The sequence below is a fragment of the Euprymna scolopes genome, chromosome 1, assembly GCF_053919585.1.
Source record: "Euprymna scolopes isolate OS-2025 chromosome 1, ASM5391958v1, whole genome shotgun sequence".
NCBI classification, from domain to species: domain Eukaryota; kingdom Metazoa; phylum Mollusca; class Cephalopoda; order Sepiida; family Sepiolidae; genus Euprymna; species Euprymna scolopes.
Window position 1 is genome coordinate 48,870,592 of NC_136482.1, and position 17,256 is coordinate 48,887,847.

The window sequence follows — 17,256 nt, forward strand, 5'->3', positions numbered from 1 at the left end:
CTGATAAATATTTTTTAAAAATTTAAACAAAAATACAAACACTTATCGAGCTAAACATATACATGTAGTAAATCGATTCTTCGTGGCTGTACAGATGGTTAAGTATTGTACACTATTGTTTAATGGGCATATCATGTGTTTTTGTTTAAACGGTAAAATACCAAAGGTTCTAAACCTGCAACCGATAATTATAATTATAAGTAATAATAATAATAATAATAATAATAATAATAATAATAATAATAATAATAAAATAGAGTAAAAAGTAAAATATATAGAAAAAATGAAAGTAGACATATATAACAAAAATAAGAGAAGAAACAGTGATAACAATGTTAAGGAGCTTTATTTTTTAGGTACATTGTGTTGATATAGCTAATGCAGTTTTCTCACATCTAATTCGGAAGATTTCATCATTAAATTCCACATCAGTTTTATTATTGTTAATCAGGAAAGCCGAGGACAATACATGTTTGTTTTTTTGCCTATAAGGTAATGTATAGTTAATAAATGTATGTTGTACACACCCACCTTATTTTAAGATGACCAAAGATATAATAAAAGATATAAATAAAAATAAAATAAAAATACCAGCGATGATTGACGTTAGTTTTTTTTTTTTAAAAAGAAAAACCGAATGAATTTATGAACACAGGAGAGATGTAAGGACTTGTAACGCCCTAAAAGCACGATCATTTATTTAATTTAGATCATACGAAAATTAAAAAAAACACGTGATAGATAGAGCTAAAAGAAGACTTTTAGAGCCAGCACTAATATAAATACTATTAGACAAAGAAAGGGCTTCTACCATTTAGCCCTTAGTATAGGGAAAATAATTATCAAAGAACAAAATATCAAAACAGATCCTGGTTAACCGTTTGTCATTACTTAAATAATTCAACAAAATGAATAAGTTTAGAAAAAAAGTGTACATATTTATTTAACATATTTTTAAAAGTGTATACATAGACATTGAACAACCCAACCTTCCTATACCCACAAAGTGTCCTTCCCGATATGGGTAGGATTCTAACACTGTTTCCTATTCATTTTTATACGGTCCATGATCGTTTTCTTTTTTTTTTAATATCCTGAAGATGCCTTGTTCAATAGGGATGAAACTTTGATCATGTCATAAATTCATTCGGTTTTTCTTTTTTCAAATCGAAATACAACACATATAAAAAAGAATTCAGCTGTAAATCACTGATTAGTTTTCACATCATTCTATGCAGGAACGTCATCAACCTCCGTGAAATACAATTTCGTCTTTAAATAGTAAATAAAAAAAAAACATAGACACGGGAAGATGGCGATAAAACATATTCAAAACCAATAAGAATATTTTCAAAAACTCACAAGGTATCCGTACGGTGTATAGCTCTCTCTTGTCCCCTCCTTTTCGCTTTACATGTATTTATATATATATATATATATATATATATATATATATATATATATGTATATATATATATATATATATATATATATATATATATATATAAGAGGGATTAAAAGTTATATATATATACATATATATATATATATATATATATATATATATATATATAAAATATTTAATCTCTCTTTATCTTTATCTCTCTCCCCGTTTCGGGCAAGTAAAACACCGCCTCTAATAGTACGATGCCAGAGAATCTATAATATATATCTCACCTGTTAATCAAAATGTATGCATGTATGTATGCATGTATGCGTGTATGTATATATGTATGTATGTATGTATGTATGTATGTAAGTATCTTTCCCTAAATTTTTAACAGGGTCGAAGCCTTTTCACGAGGTCAGTACATTTTCGAAGCTTGGCCCCTTGGATGAAAATATCTAAAATGTGGTTAAAAAAAACATTAATACTTTAACTCTATTTTCATTAACATTTTAGGAATGCAGCCCTTTTTAGGATCCCTAGCCTTAATATAAACCTTCGCCACTTCCGGCTTGGCGAGGGACACAATGGCAACCACATGACGTTGTTCTCCGTTCATGTTCTCTTATTGCTACACGGTCATCACAAAGTAATGTGAAGCTTTTCGAAAAAAAAAAACTTTATGCGTACATTATAGGGGAAGTCGGGGTAAGTTGAGCCAATTTTCCATTTTGGCTCTTCAGAACCCAAACGACTAATTATTTTGCAAAGATGAGTGTATTATTATAAAATTCTTTTATTTGGGAACATTTTGAAACAAGTTGCAGTTTTCTGCTAGTACACCTAAACCGACCATGTGCTTTACAAAAATGCATATCAAATGGCTCAACTTGCCCCGACCATGGGGCAAGTTGATCCAACCTCTGGGGTAAGTTGTGCCACACAGGGGTAAGTTGTGCCACGCAAAAATATGTTGCAAATAAAGAAAGAACAAGCCCAAAATTGTTGCTGTGGTTATAAAACAAATTATAATAATGAAGTAGAAATGTTAATTACAGCGAATGAACCAGCACAAAATTTGAAACATATATCTGAAAGTAAGTTAATGAAGAAGTCACAGCTGAAAACGAGCTGGCTAGAACAACGGACAGAACTGCCAACACTATTTGGCTGTGGAAGCTTGTAAACAACATCTTCTGCATTGAAACCCACTTCGTCCTTTGGGTTTGGAACAAACACAGGCTTGTCCGTTCCTACCTTCCCAGCAACTTTTGAAACTCAAAGTCCTCCCCGTTGAGAGTGTCAACCCGGGCAATATAGTTCACAGTTCGTGATTTGCCAGCACATTTGACATCCACAAAGTCACCTTCGATTATTGGGCTATCCAGATCAATATCACCATCACTATCTGATGACACATCATCAAATTCAAAATCTGAATCATCAGTGTCACTTGAACATGGGGTTTTAGATCTCAGGGGGCATGACTTTTTCCCACCAGCATTGAAAAAACACTGCTTTGTTTTTGTTAATAGGCTCCTCTTTCTATTTTCAGAAAGGGCTATCAGCTTCTGTCGTTTAGGGCTGTCAGTCAAAATCTTCGAGCTGCCCTTTTTGTGACCACCTCTTCTTGCCTTTCTTGGTGCTGCTTTCGGAAATGGCTGAATTACAGATGGTGAAATGTATGGACGATGCATGACATCATGTGAGCTAGATGAAACACAAGACCCAGATGCGGATGGTTGCATAAGATCATCTTCTTGCTCTTTTTGTGGTCGGACATCATCACTGTGCACGGGCAAGACTGCTCCAGGAACCTCACCTGATGGTCCTGCATCTTCCACAGTAGAATTTGCCTCAAGGCTTTCTGCCGCCACATTTTGCTCACGGTCAGTTGGAAGAGAAGGGGAAAAGTCAATTTCACTAAAGATGTCCCGGTTAAATGGATGAATGCCCGAGGCTTGGAATCCAGCAGCAATGTTCAATGGTGTCATGGCAATCATCTGGGCTTGGTTCACTAGAGCTGGGATTTCATATATTGTTACTGTTTTCCCTGGATTGGATCGTAGCCACCCATCCATGGCTCTGTTGTACGCTGTTTTGAAGGGTCCATACACTGACCGGTCGAGCGGTTGGAGACGATGTGAAGTGTGTGGTGGAATGGTCAGTAAGACAACGCCATTAGATCTTGCTGTGTTCACAACATTCAAAGAAATGTGTGTGTCATGGTTGTCGAGGATTAAGAGGATTTTCTTTCCTGGTGAGCATCTGGTGTGCTTGATGATGTGATTTAAATATTCCACAAACACCTCTTCATTCATCCAGCCACTTCGTATTGCCCTCCCTATGCACTGTGTTGGTCCACCTCTGATGAAGTGATCTCTGTAGTGGACTCTGGATGAACATAGGAGGCACGACTGATCCAATTGCACTCACAGTGTACACCACCGTTACCAATTCCCCGCGTTCAGCGGAGGTGATTGAACCAACTTGTTTCTTTCCTTTTTCTGTGACAACGACTCCAGGGTTTTGAACGGTGGTGCACCCAGTCTCATCAGTGTTGTAAATGTCATTTGGTGAGAACTTGTACGTGTCCATTATCTGACTCAAGTTGTTGAAAAATTTATCAACAACTGGGCGGTTGACTGTCTTGTTTGTCCATGTACCGCTTCAGTGTCATTCGATCAATGTTAAAGTCCTTTGCAGCACTCCTCACACTCTGACCTCCAGTAACAGCGGCAGCAGCCCGTTCCATAACGTATGTAGGAGTTTGTCCACGATTTGTCTTTCGCACGTAGTGGCACATGTCTGGTGGGTTTTTTTTCTGTGAAACACACAAAAAAGAAAAATGAAGTTAACACAATAATCCGATGATGATGTAGAATATTACTAGAGTGAACTAGTTGATTCAGTGGAGTTCCTGGCATAAGTCTGGAACATTGAACAATGAATGCCAGAACAGCTGGCATCTGTAGAGAGGCACCTGCCTCTCCTGACATGTTTAGCCAATCAGGCGCCTCCAAATGGAATAACCCACCATGCCTGACTAATTGTAGGCTAGTCCATAATGGTGGAGACGGGAGGTAAGTGCATTCTTGATTCTACAATGATAATAATAATAATGTTAAAAATAATAATGATAATAGTAATAATAAAAATAATTATTATTATTAGAATAACAAAGCACCTGTACAGCATGCAAATTCCTATCCAAGCACGGCTTACACATCTTAAACATTTACCAGGTAGCCCATATATCTAATTCTTATACAAGTAGAGCATGTAACTTATACAACATACATTTTGAATTCACTCTATAACAGGCCTACTGATGTGGTTGCACATTCATCTGTTTCTTGAAAACGTGTAAAAAGACATATGGGGCAAGTTGAGCCAGTGGCACAACTTACCCCATTAGCATTGGCTCAACTTACCCCAGTCTGACCTCATTGAATTGTCTGTTCAAATGAATGCATCTCATGTGTGGTGAATGTAAAAATCTTTTACAGGTATGAAGGCAAGTAATTGAACAAACAACTACCACATATTATATCTAATCAAACTATTACTACACACAAGAAACATGCATTCACCTCTGTAACGCTTTATTTTACTTTTTTAGCACGAAATCTGATTTTCTTTTACTGCATCAACCTCCGATATTGGTTCAGCAAAACAAAATGGTGGAGGTTAAAGTCACGTGATCAGTTGTTTATAGATTGCATACAAACTTGGATTGGCTTAGTCAATTTTGGTTAAAAGGAGGTGGCTCAACTTACCCCTATGCTCAACTTACCCCGACTTCCCCTACCTGATTGTGTGGGCAGCATCTTATAATGAAATCAAATATTTTAAACAGCAGAAGTTAAAGTGACACAGGGACATTCTAAAAAGAACATGAGTGATTATGATCATTTATTATAATATTAATAATAATAATAATAATAATAATAATAATAATAATAATAATAATAATTTAAAGAAATAAATCCCCTGGAAAATATTAAATATGTACTATATTTATGATGGTGTGTCCTTGTAGAGGAAAGATCGTAGAATAAAGTACATTGTATTAAAGCAATAATAAAGGAAATAATGTAGCAAACTATATTTATTTACACACACATTCACGCATATATATATATATACACGCATATAAATATACATGTATATATATGTATATATATATGTATATATACGCACATATATGTGTGTATGTATATAATATATATATATATAGACATATATATATATATATATATATGTGTGTGTGTGTGTGTGTGTGCACGCATGTTTTCATTTTGACATTTATTTTGAGTAGGATTATATATTTTTCATAGACGAGACACTTTACTATTTTAAGTAATCTAAATGCAATTTAAACTGAAGTGTACAAAAGCATCCAGATTTTAAACGAAATACTAAGGAAGACGATTTACTTGCAGTAGAAAATAAAAACAAAAACAAACTGAGAACACGACTGTTAAACATTGTTACACAATCTCCAAAATATTTGTACGACCATACAAAATATATAGTAAGTACAACGAAAGGAGTATTAAGCAGAAACACTCCATGCAGTTAAACAATGTGTGTCCTATGTATATATATATATATATATATATATATATATATATATATATATAGTCTTTGAAGTTTTTTAACATTTGAAACTAAAAAAAACACTTAGTCAGTAAGTCATTTAATCACCTGCAATCACTGCATCAACTCTCTCGAATTTACTATAATACTAATTTATTTATTTTTCAAGGGATCATCAGTTGTTTACCATGAAACACTGTTTCGGGGATTTAAAAACAAAACAGTATATTACTTCATGGCTCCCCAGCAGGGTTGATCAAACACCACCACCCTTAATCTTAGGAAGAAGACATGTTACAAAAAATTTTTATCCAATTTCCTATTCTTAATTGCAATTACTAACCTTTTCATAGTATAAAACTGAATTTCTTACCTGTGCGATTCATCAATTTCCACATTTAAAATGGATTATATTTATTTGCTGTCCACTCAGCAAAATGTGGCACAAGGCCGGAAAGTGGTAACCCAGCAGGCTCCCCTAAAGGAGGGGCACTCCTGCAATTTTAAAAATTGCCTGAGTAACCCCGTCGGCATTCCCCGGTCGGGGCGCCTCAGGCAACAAGCAATAAACTTAACCCACCGGAAAGCCCGGTGGCAAGGCCTGGGAGGGTGGACCTCCTAGGTATTACCCAGGCGGTGTACCTCAGTCCAACAGGTGCTGGGCCGGTCCCCGGCCCCTCACCTGTTGGTCTGAGTGTCAAGTGACGGATCCTTGACTGGTACTATCCATTTTAAATGGATACATTTTTTTAATTTACCAGTCTTGTATTTATAAGCTTTGGATTAATCCATTTAACTATTTATCACCCCCACTATAATTATTAGTTTTTATATTTACATTCTTATTTATTTAAAATTAGATATATAAAGGTTAAAAATATTTTATTTTTACATATATACATTTTTGTAATTTTATTTTTTATTTTTTATATATATAAATTTATTATATGTAATTATAAATACATTTTATATATTGCTAATATAGTTTTGGATTTCCTTTATTAATATAGTCTGGTTTATCTTAAACGATTCAAAAGCATCAGGATAACGAACAAATGCTTTATTTAACTGTTTAAATATTTTATTTTTATCCCCACCTTGTTTTATCATCCTTATTACTAAGCTAGAAACTGGTGGTATAAAATCTGTTAATTTTAGAGTAACGCGAGCTATTCTCAAAAACTCTGACATAATGGTTCCATAAAACACAAAAACAGGGCAGGTGCTATCCTTATGGGGCATACATATATATATATATATATATATATATATATATATATATATATATATATATATATATAATTTAAAGGATATTAGAACAATATTCTAAAGAGCAGAATGTATTTTAATGTAATAGTGAAATTACTAGTTTAATTAAAATACAGAAAAGAAAAAATGCTCGTTGTAATTTAGATATATAATAAGCTCGATAGGTAAATACCTTGAGCTAATTTAATATTTAGTAATGTGATTAATAATTTAAAAATCAAATTATAATTAAATTAAAAATCGGTTTCATAAGAAGAAACAACAACAAAATTAATTATTTGTACGATCGTTTCGGAAAACAGTGTTTTTATTGTGGTAGACATCAAGTTACGGACAATAATTATTACATATAGTTTTTTAATAAACAAGTTTTCCTCGTCAGCAAATATTGTGAAGGGTTTTTATTAAATGTAAAAGAAACCATAAATAAACCCAGCATTGAAGTAATGCAGATGTATATGGGAAAAATTAAAATAAAGGTATGAACTTAAACTTGATAAGAAAATTAATATGGGTTAGAGATAGAAATAAATAGAGTAAAATATAAATTTGGTTTAAGTACTACATTATACATACATACATAACAACCAAACTACTCTATCCAACTATATTCGGCAACTAAAAAATAGAGATATTTCTTTCAACTTGAAATGGCGAGTAATTGAATCTTGCAGACCATATAAACCAGGAGATAAATTATGTGCTCTATGTACAACAGAGACCCTAATAATTTTGAAATATGAAGATATAAAAAATGCAACCACCCTATTAAATTCAAGACAGGAACTAATCTTCACATGCAATCATAAACGTTGGTTTAAATTTAATAAATATAAACCACCTTAAATCATTAAAAATTACTTATTAGTAAAAAGAGATTACAATTTTTTAAAAATTATTCTGTAATAAATTAAGTTAGACTAATTATCCCCCTTACATCCTTCAATTAAAGAAAATATGACTAATTATCCCCCTTGCATTATTCAATTATACAAATAACATTAACCTAAAATTTCTTTCGAATTATAAACCGTAGCGTCTTTAAATCAAAAGTATGCTAACGTAAATAAATTATTGCACGGGCGTTCTTCTTAAAATGCATTATTTCATGAGCTGAAAAGCCATAGCAAACATCTATATGAGTACTTTAACCATAGTTTCCTGATTTCAAAAGGCGAAAAATTATAAGATAAATATTTGTACCTATATTTTTATGTATATATCTGTATATCTATGTATATGTATATATGTGGCTACTTTTCATATATATGCATGTATATATTTGTTAATGTATGTATGTATGTATAATGTAGTACTTAAACCAAATATACTCACATTACTAAATATATATATACACATATATCACATTACTAAATATATATATATATATACACACACAAACACACACACACATATATATATATATATATATATATATATATATATATATATATATATATATATATATATTGGGCATATATATTTAGCAGGCTCCTTTAGTTTTGGACAGACTATGGATACCCACGGAAGTTTGCTTGCGCGTGAAATTTTTGTATGTGGGGTACACAATCCTAAACCTCACCTCTCCTGTGACGACATTGTTTTGTATTAGTGGCAAATGAAGTACAGGAGGAGTGGAAACAAACTCCGAGATAAGCGAAGAGTACATAGAGCGCCTAGAATTCCTAAATGGTCACCCATCTGATACTAATCAGGTTCACAGTAGCTTATCTTCCGTGATTTTACGAGAACTGGTGTGTCAACGCGATATATATATATATATATATATATATATATATATATATATACATAGATATATATATATATATGTGTGTATATATATGTATATATAGTATACTTTTCCCTTCTTATAGCTCTATGTTTCCTTTACTATATAGCGCCCATAATTCACAAATACATATAGTACATTTGCTTACGAATAAAATGAGAATATTGCAAGTTTAGATATATTTTCTCATGATTCAAATATGATGTATTTAAAGGTTAATATGCAACTTAAATATATATATATATGTATGTATACGCATATATATATACATATATATATATATATATATATATATTGTTTGGGTTTATTTGATTACACATTTTCATACAAAAAGTATATGTATATATATGACATACACATATATATGTAAATAAGTATATAAATGTTTACGTTTTAATCTATGAAAAAAACTTTTAAAATTCTTATAATTTCACGCTATTTGCATCTCTGAAATTGATGTGATTTGAATTTCAATATGGAATTACACGAATACGACATTATTGCCAAAAAACAAATGACCATTGTTTTCAATGTGTCCTAAGATTATCATCCCCTCTTTGAACAACGCAAATATGTGCATGTGTAAAAGATGTACGCATGCTTGCTAGTGAGTCTGTACATCAACCGATCAAGCACGCTGTGATTTTTATATAATTCCATACTCCCTTTATTTAGTAAGCACATTGATTTTGTATTAGACGTTATGCACAAAGCTTGTGTATATATCATCTAAGATAATCAGAAGTAGATTAAATTTTGTAAAACGAACATGAGCTTTGCTTAAAATTCAAAAATGACTTATAAAATCAAAACAAAATTTTAAGGATTAAGATTAGATTTGACCATCGAAAAGGGTTTTAAAATATGTTGGACTTTGAAGATAAATTGTGGCAGTAATCTGCAATTTTAGTATTTTTTTGGTTAAGCGAATTCAAATAGTTTTATTTAAATCCCAAACTTCTATAAACTTTTTAAACTTTTAGAAAATCTCAATCGTCGATCAATTTTTCGTTAGTATAAATATTATAAAGTTTCTTCAAAGAAGCTTAAAACTTTTAAAAATTGTGGTCTTAAAATAATAAAAACAACAACAACAACACCAATAATAATATGAATAATAACAATAATAATAATAATAATAATAATAACAACAACAACAACAATAATAATAATAATAATAATAATAATAAAAATAATATCTATTTCTATGGAAATTCCACAGTAGACTCTTTCCTATGTACTTCCACCGTAGCTGTTTTATCAATTGCTGTTCTATTCTAAAATTGCAGTCGGAAACACACGTGTCTACGTAAATATTCTGTTATGCATGAGCAATGTTTAGTATTCACAAATATTTATTTATTTGATCGATTTGCAATTTTTAAAATTTAATATCATTTAGGTTTTCAAAAATGTGTCTGTACATAAAATATATTATCTAAAATGCTTGTTAATAGAATTAACAGATGGGTTTTTATATCCTTGTAACGAACAATAATACCGATATTTAACTCTCATGTAGAAAATAGTGGTGCATACCAATTATTACTAATAGTCATAAGGCAGAATGTTGTTTATTGTTAAAAGTATTTTTTTTTTACAAGAAATATATTTTTCGTAGATGTTTTCCCACATATATAAAGATTTTAAACGTACTAGAGTAAACTCCGAGGCTAAAATTTTTTTCGCCGATATTCTTGAAAGTTTCTTCTCCTTTAGATTGTCTAGCCTTAATTTAAAAAAATGTCCCTTCTGGGTTGGCGGTGGTCGTAACAGCATAAACGTTAGGTTTTACCCCGTTCTTTTCCTCCTTTGCGGTACGGGTTTGAGCCTGCCTTCCTACTACCACTTTTTTTTTGCTCAACGTACACATCCAAACACCTGGGCAACGTCGGGCTGAAATGCTATTATGAAATAAATAAAAAAAAACAATATACTTCTTAATCAGAGAATGGCCCATTTTTGTATAAAGGAATGTATTTGTTTAATTTTACATACAACATTTAGGCTGTAAAAAATGTATATAAATAAACTATAGAACATGCAGAAAAATTGTAATGCAAAATTTTATCTATAAATTTTATGGCTCTGTGGTGATTATATTTTGAAATGTAACGCTTAAACTGAAAGCTAAAAATTCCCTCTTGTTTGAAAATTTCAGTTGGTTAGTGAGATTAATGTTATCCAATAAGAATGGTGTATGCGTTTTCCTCGTCCAATCAGAATGTGGGTAGAGTTTGACGTACTAGTAAGACCATTATCTTAAATTTTCCAAAAAATGACAAGATTTTGGACGATTAAAAAGTATAATGCAAGCGTAGTAATTCTTTACTTCTTTGGACAAAGTTGCCTCCTCTTGTCCGAGTCTTTGGCTTTCAAGTCTCGTGACCTCGCGAGAACATCGAACAGAAGTAGAGAGCGGAGAGGAAAAAAGAGTGACTTTCAAAACAGAGAAATGAGCATCATTTTCCTTTGTTCCTGTTATCATACTTTGACGGTTAAACTTTCATGTATTATGTTTGAATTGTCCTTACGTGTGTGTGTGTGTGTGTGTGTGTGTGTTCATAATAAACGAGTGGTGTTATTATTTGTGCATTCTTAATCTGTAGGTTTTTTCTTTCATCATGTGCGGCAAAATTACCCACGTGAAAACCGGACCATGTTATATTTATCCTAACGCATCCCGCTATATAACACTTTGTGTTTATCCAATGAGAGTGGTGCATGGCTTTTACTCATCGAATCAGATTGTGGGTAGAGTTTTACGTACTAAAGACAGTAGTATTTTTAATATTAAAAGTTGGAGCCATAAGCATGATAATATGCAGATAATGATAACATTAACGTAATTTAATACGCATACGTGGTTATAAGACGTTAACAACTTACAGATCTAACAGCTATTTACTTCTATCTTAATCAACATTCTTCTCTGATTTATACTGTATAGCAAATAGTTCAATATATTAATAACAAAATATACATCAGATAGAAAATATTGTGAGTACAAATCACCCTTATTTGAGAACTAAGTGGTGTCAACCAGCCCTATGGATATCACTAGTTTCAGAGACTAAACGGAGTCATTCATATCATTTTTAACCGCATGCTACGAACACGTTTCTCTTATACCACATTAGTGGTTACGGTATTCTTTATGATAAATACGTATTATATGTTATACACTTTACACTATTTGTGGTTTCTTTCATTTGTAACCACTAGCACGAGTCTCACAGAAAACAATGATAAACTTATAAAGAACCGTGCCGACTTTACAAGTTCGGACCTGCATGTAAAACCTAGTGATAAAAAGGGGATTGTTAAATTTAAATTATGCATATTTTATAGCCGTGGATCGTATAGTTTTTTGGACCGGTAAGTAATCTTAAATATGAAATTAATCGAATATCGCAAACAAACTTTTATTTCCAATCCTCGAAAGATATCTGATTTTATATCTGATATTTCGTCAAGAAATTAATTCACTCGAAAATAATCTTGCAAAAAATATGAACAAAAAAAAACTAATCTTTTCTAATTGTTTATTCCTAGATTGTTGCATCTTATTTAAAACTTTACTTGAAGACAATCACACGTGTATCAAACATCTTATTAAAATATGACTGTCATTCTAATAATAAATACTAATATATAGCTGTCACATTTTAAGCTATGACATCAGAAAATATTCAACAGTTAAATATAAAAATCGGAGTGATTATTAATGTTAACGAATTCCTTAAGAGTATCGCAGATATAAACTAATGGAATTGGGACTTAAATTATGAATACTATGAAATGTAAAATAGAATATAGGGTGCGCTAATATATTTTCATATCAATGCGAATGAAACTGTATATTTCCTTATTATAGACAGCGGCAACGCAATATACCATCCTCCATTATAATAAAAATATAATGTTTCAGTATTTTTTTTTATCTTAACACACACAACCCACCACATGTATATGCATGCATGAATAAAGATAGATGGATAGATAGAGTGATAAATGGATAGAATGTTAGATAGATATATAAGTATGTGAGAGTGTGTGTTGTTGGTCATTTATAAAAACAAAATTATAACCTCATCAGACTACAGGTATTTAAAAAATAGGGTTGCTGGGCATCATCATTTTGTCACTGACTAATCAGTCAACTGTGTAACATAAGTAAATTTTACAAATCTGTATTCAAAAGAAAAATGGGCAGCCACTTGTGCAAATATAACGACCTCAGTGAAATGCAATATAGTTTTCGCTGTGTTAGGTCACTAGAGATGTGCTAACTTATATCTCATACATCAAACGAATCTCTAGACGTTGGTTTTGTTTCTAGAATAATTGCTCGTGGTATATCAAAAGCCTATCATAAGATATGTTACAAATGTATACTTCACGAGATCTCCACTTAGGGTATAATTAAAAATGTATTGTAAATTATCAAATAAACCCTCTCTGGTTGGTTAATAAGAGTAGTGGCTGATTGGCAGAAATTAGAATCAGACAGTATAAAATCGGGTGTGGTTACGAGTTAATCCTTAGTCTAATTCTCCCCCTGATCTCCATCAACGTACTCTTAAATCACATTCTTAAATCTTCTGTTGTCATTCATCCTGATGTCACTTCCACATACGGCAAGACATCAACCGCTGTAAATTAAAAAATATGACTTATTCACGCTCTGAACATGGGCACACATAGCGTTAATGAAAATAGTGGCTAGTTTATTTGAATGTTTATTAAACCAAACTTCTATGCGTCCAATAATCTATGTTCTTCTTCCATCTGACATCTATTGAGATAAACAGCTTTTATCTTAAAGAGATCACATGTGTTCACACGGTTCTATGTATGAGTATCACTATAAATTTTAAATGGAACACGTCCGCAATCCATTACATATATGTATATATGTATACATGAATATATATATATATATATATATATACACATATATATATATATATATATATATATATATATATATATATATATAAAAGTGTAGCCATCAACAATTGTGTTTTTTTTTTAAAGGTTTTCATCATATTTTTATTTTAAAATATTTTTATAACGCGTTTCGAGCTTAGGGTGTGCTCTCTTCAGATGTTTCCGTAAATGTGTTTTTCAGAGTGATGTGTGGTCTCAGACATTCTGACTCCAACTGTCAGTTGGAGTGAGAATGTATATTTCAATTAAGAATAATTCTCAACTCACAGATTTCTAATAATTTACTGAAAATTATGGTTTAAAATTATTCTTGCAGATGTCTGCTTTCAATAAAATACCATCCTAAATTATCTATTGTAAGTTCCGTTTCACACTTTCATTTTCTTCGTTTGAGTTGTTTCCTCTCTTTCTCTCTCTCTCGCTCTCTCTCAAACTTTCTCTATAATTTTTATCATCTCTGCTTCTGGGTTTCCTTTACATTTTCTCCTTACTACTCCTTTCATTTAATGTATTTTTTTTTCCAAAATGACCACATTATTACAAACAGTTTGGCTTTCGGCGAAATAATAAAAAATAAAGACGTAATTAAATAAATGCACATACAGGATACAGAATTAACGGGCAACGCCGTCAGCGAAAAATAGCATATGAGCGATATTCTTACTATGATGTAAGAAGGATTGGCCGCGTAGTAAAACCTTATAAGAAAGGTTAGCTTTTTCTTTTCTCCTGCTAGGTACAGACACCATGAAGACGACACCTAAAGGTACGTTCTGTCTTTCGCGTTTTAATCAGAGAAGAAAATAAACAATCCTCTATATGTTATTGTTGTAAATCATACAATACAAATTCTAAATATTCTGTTTTTCTTTATAAATTATTGGTGCTAACAAAAATCAACATTTGTTACAATAAATGAAACATATAACCCATTTATTATAGAAATACTATATCATATATAATATCATAATATTATATCAAAGTGCCGTGTTTTTACAAAAAAGGGATTGAAAAATTGAGATAAAACGTTAACCTGTAAAAACATGCTATCGAAAACAAAAGCCAATCAGTAAAAATCGTCTGTGTCTCAGTGTTGAAAACGTAGTCGTTTGATTACACAGTTTGTCATGTTCATTTTAACTGTTTAAAACTTTTGAAAACCATGAATTGTATGATAAATTTTGTTAATCAACAAAAAGGTACATTTTATACATAAAATGCAGCTGAGAAAATGACCTATTAACTGCAAAATTCTTTATAATTTGGTCGTAAAATGAGTGAGCGGTAAAGCTTTAAAGCATTTCTAAATGAGTAAAACCTACAACCACATACACACGCATACACACACATACGCACGCACATGCCTTACCTCCCCATATATATATATATATATATATATATATATATATATATATATATATATATATATATATATAGTGCCCAGCAAAAGTAAAATACACATTTGAAATTGTATGCCTTTGTATTTGTAGCTTCCAAATGGGAATGGAACGTTTCATTAATATAGCAAATTTATTAAAACTAAGATAGGAACAGTGGGAAAAATAATATAACACAATGCGAAAACAAAACTGAATAATTACACCGCAAAAGTTTACAACACATTTAAAAAATTATATTTAGTATTTTGTAGCATAACAATTATTGTTCATTACAGCATGCAGGCGTTTTACGTAATCTCCTACGAACTTCTTACATGTGCATTGTGTTATTTTATTCCATTTTCCACCGAAATAATCTCCAATTCTCACAAATTTGAAGGTTCTCTTCTATGGGCTCGTTATTTCAATTCTCCCAATACATTTTCTATAGAGTTCAGGTCGCGATGTTTAATATACCACTTTAAACATTCATTGTATTTGAATTAAACCAATTTGATGTGAGTTTCGCAATGTGGTTTTGAATGTTAACATGTTAAAAGATCCAGTCCGATTTCAATTTAAGAAACCTCATACTTATTTTAAGTTTTCCTACAAGATACTCCTATAACGTGCACCTTTAATTTTGCCTTTTATTATTTTTCAATTTTCCTACACTAACACAACCCAAAATCATAATGTATACTCCTCCAAATTTTACTTTCGGAATGGTGTATTTTTACTGGTATTCAGCACCTTTTATTCTCCAAACTTTCGGTTGTTTTGCGATGCAATTGTCTCATCAAACCAAACCCGTTATGCCAAAACTCTGGAGGCTTGCGTGCATACTCCTTTACAAAATAAGCCTAGCACAAACATGGCTTGGCTTAAGAATGGAAGTTTTCTTTGCTGATCTAGAGAAAATGTCTTTAATGTGAGGAGTCTTATTGATTGTGCCGTTGCTAACTTTAATTTCACTGTTTTGTAAGTCCTTCTTCGGGCATCCAAGAATAATTCTACGCGAATTCATAACGTTCCTTGTAAATAATCTTTCAGCGCGTTTGGTTATTTTTCCAGGAGAACCTGATGTAACTAAATGAAAGGGTGTGTTACTTCTAGTGGCGAATTCTTGTTCCAAGAGAATGCAATGATACTATCAAACGTTTAAATATTTTCAACTTTCAAAAAGACTTACAATTCGTTTTCTTAGCTCTTGGCCAATATGGATATTCTTTCCCATAATGTGGTTGTTTACAATACGGTTATTAGATAAAGAATAGCGCAATAATTTAACTAATTGATTACTTCGATGTCTATTTGTTGTGGGGCTTAGTTGGTTCCACAAGAACAACGCGGGAAAACACGTAGTAGCTGGTTTACAAGTCTATTCAGAAAAGCTACAAGGATATAGAAAAAGATAAAGAGAATAATAGAAGTTGTAGGTATCAGGAAGATCTCGCTCTCCGAGGTACAACATTCGTTAGATCTCGCTCCTTCATACAAAGCGTAAAAGCTTATTCTATAGTAGCTAGACGAGCCAATTATGTTGTGTGATCCGGTATCACAACATTATTGCATGTTCCTAAATATTCTTGAAGCTTGTAAGCATTTTACCATGATAAAGCGTCATAAAATTATTGAGAAATCTAATGATTTTTATATGTGTTGTAAACTGTTGTGGTGGTAATTATTCAGTTTTCTCTTCGCGTTGCGTATTTTTTTAAAAATATATTTTATTTTATCCACTGTTTTTTATCTTAGTTTCAATAAAGTTTTCATGTTTATAAATATTTAATAACCATTTCAAAAGCTAGAAAAAACAGACTATGTAAACAGTGTATTGTAAATTTTAGTTGAGTATTGTATATATATATAAATAT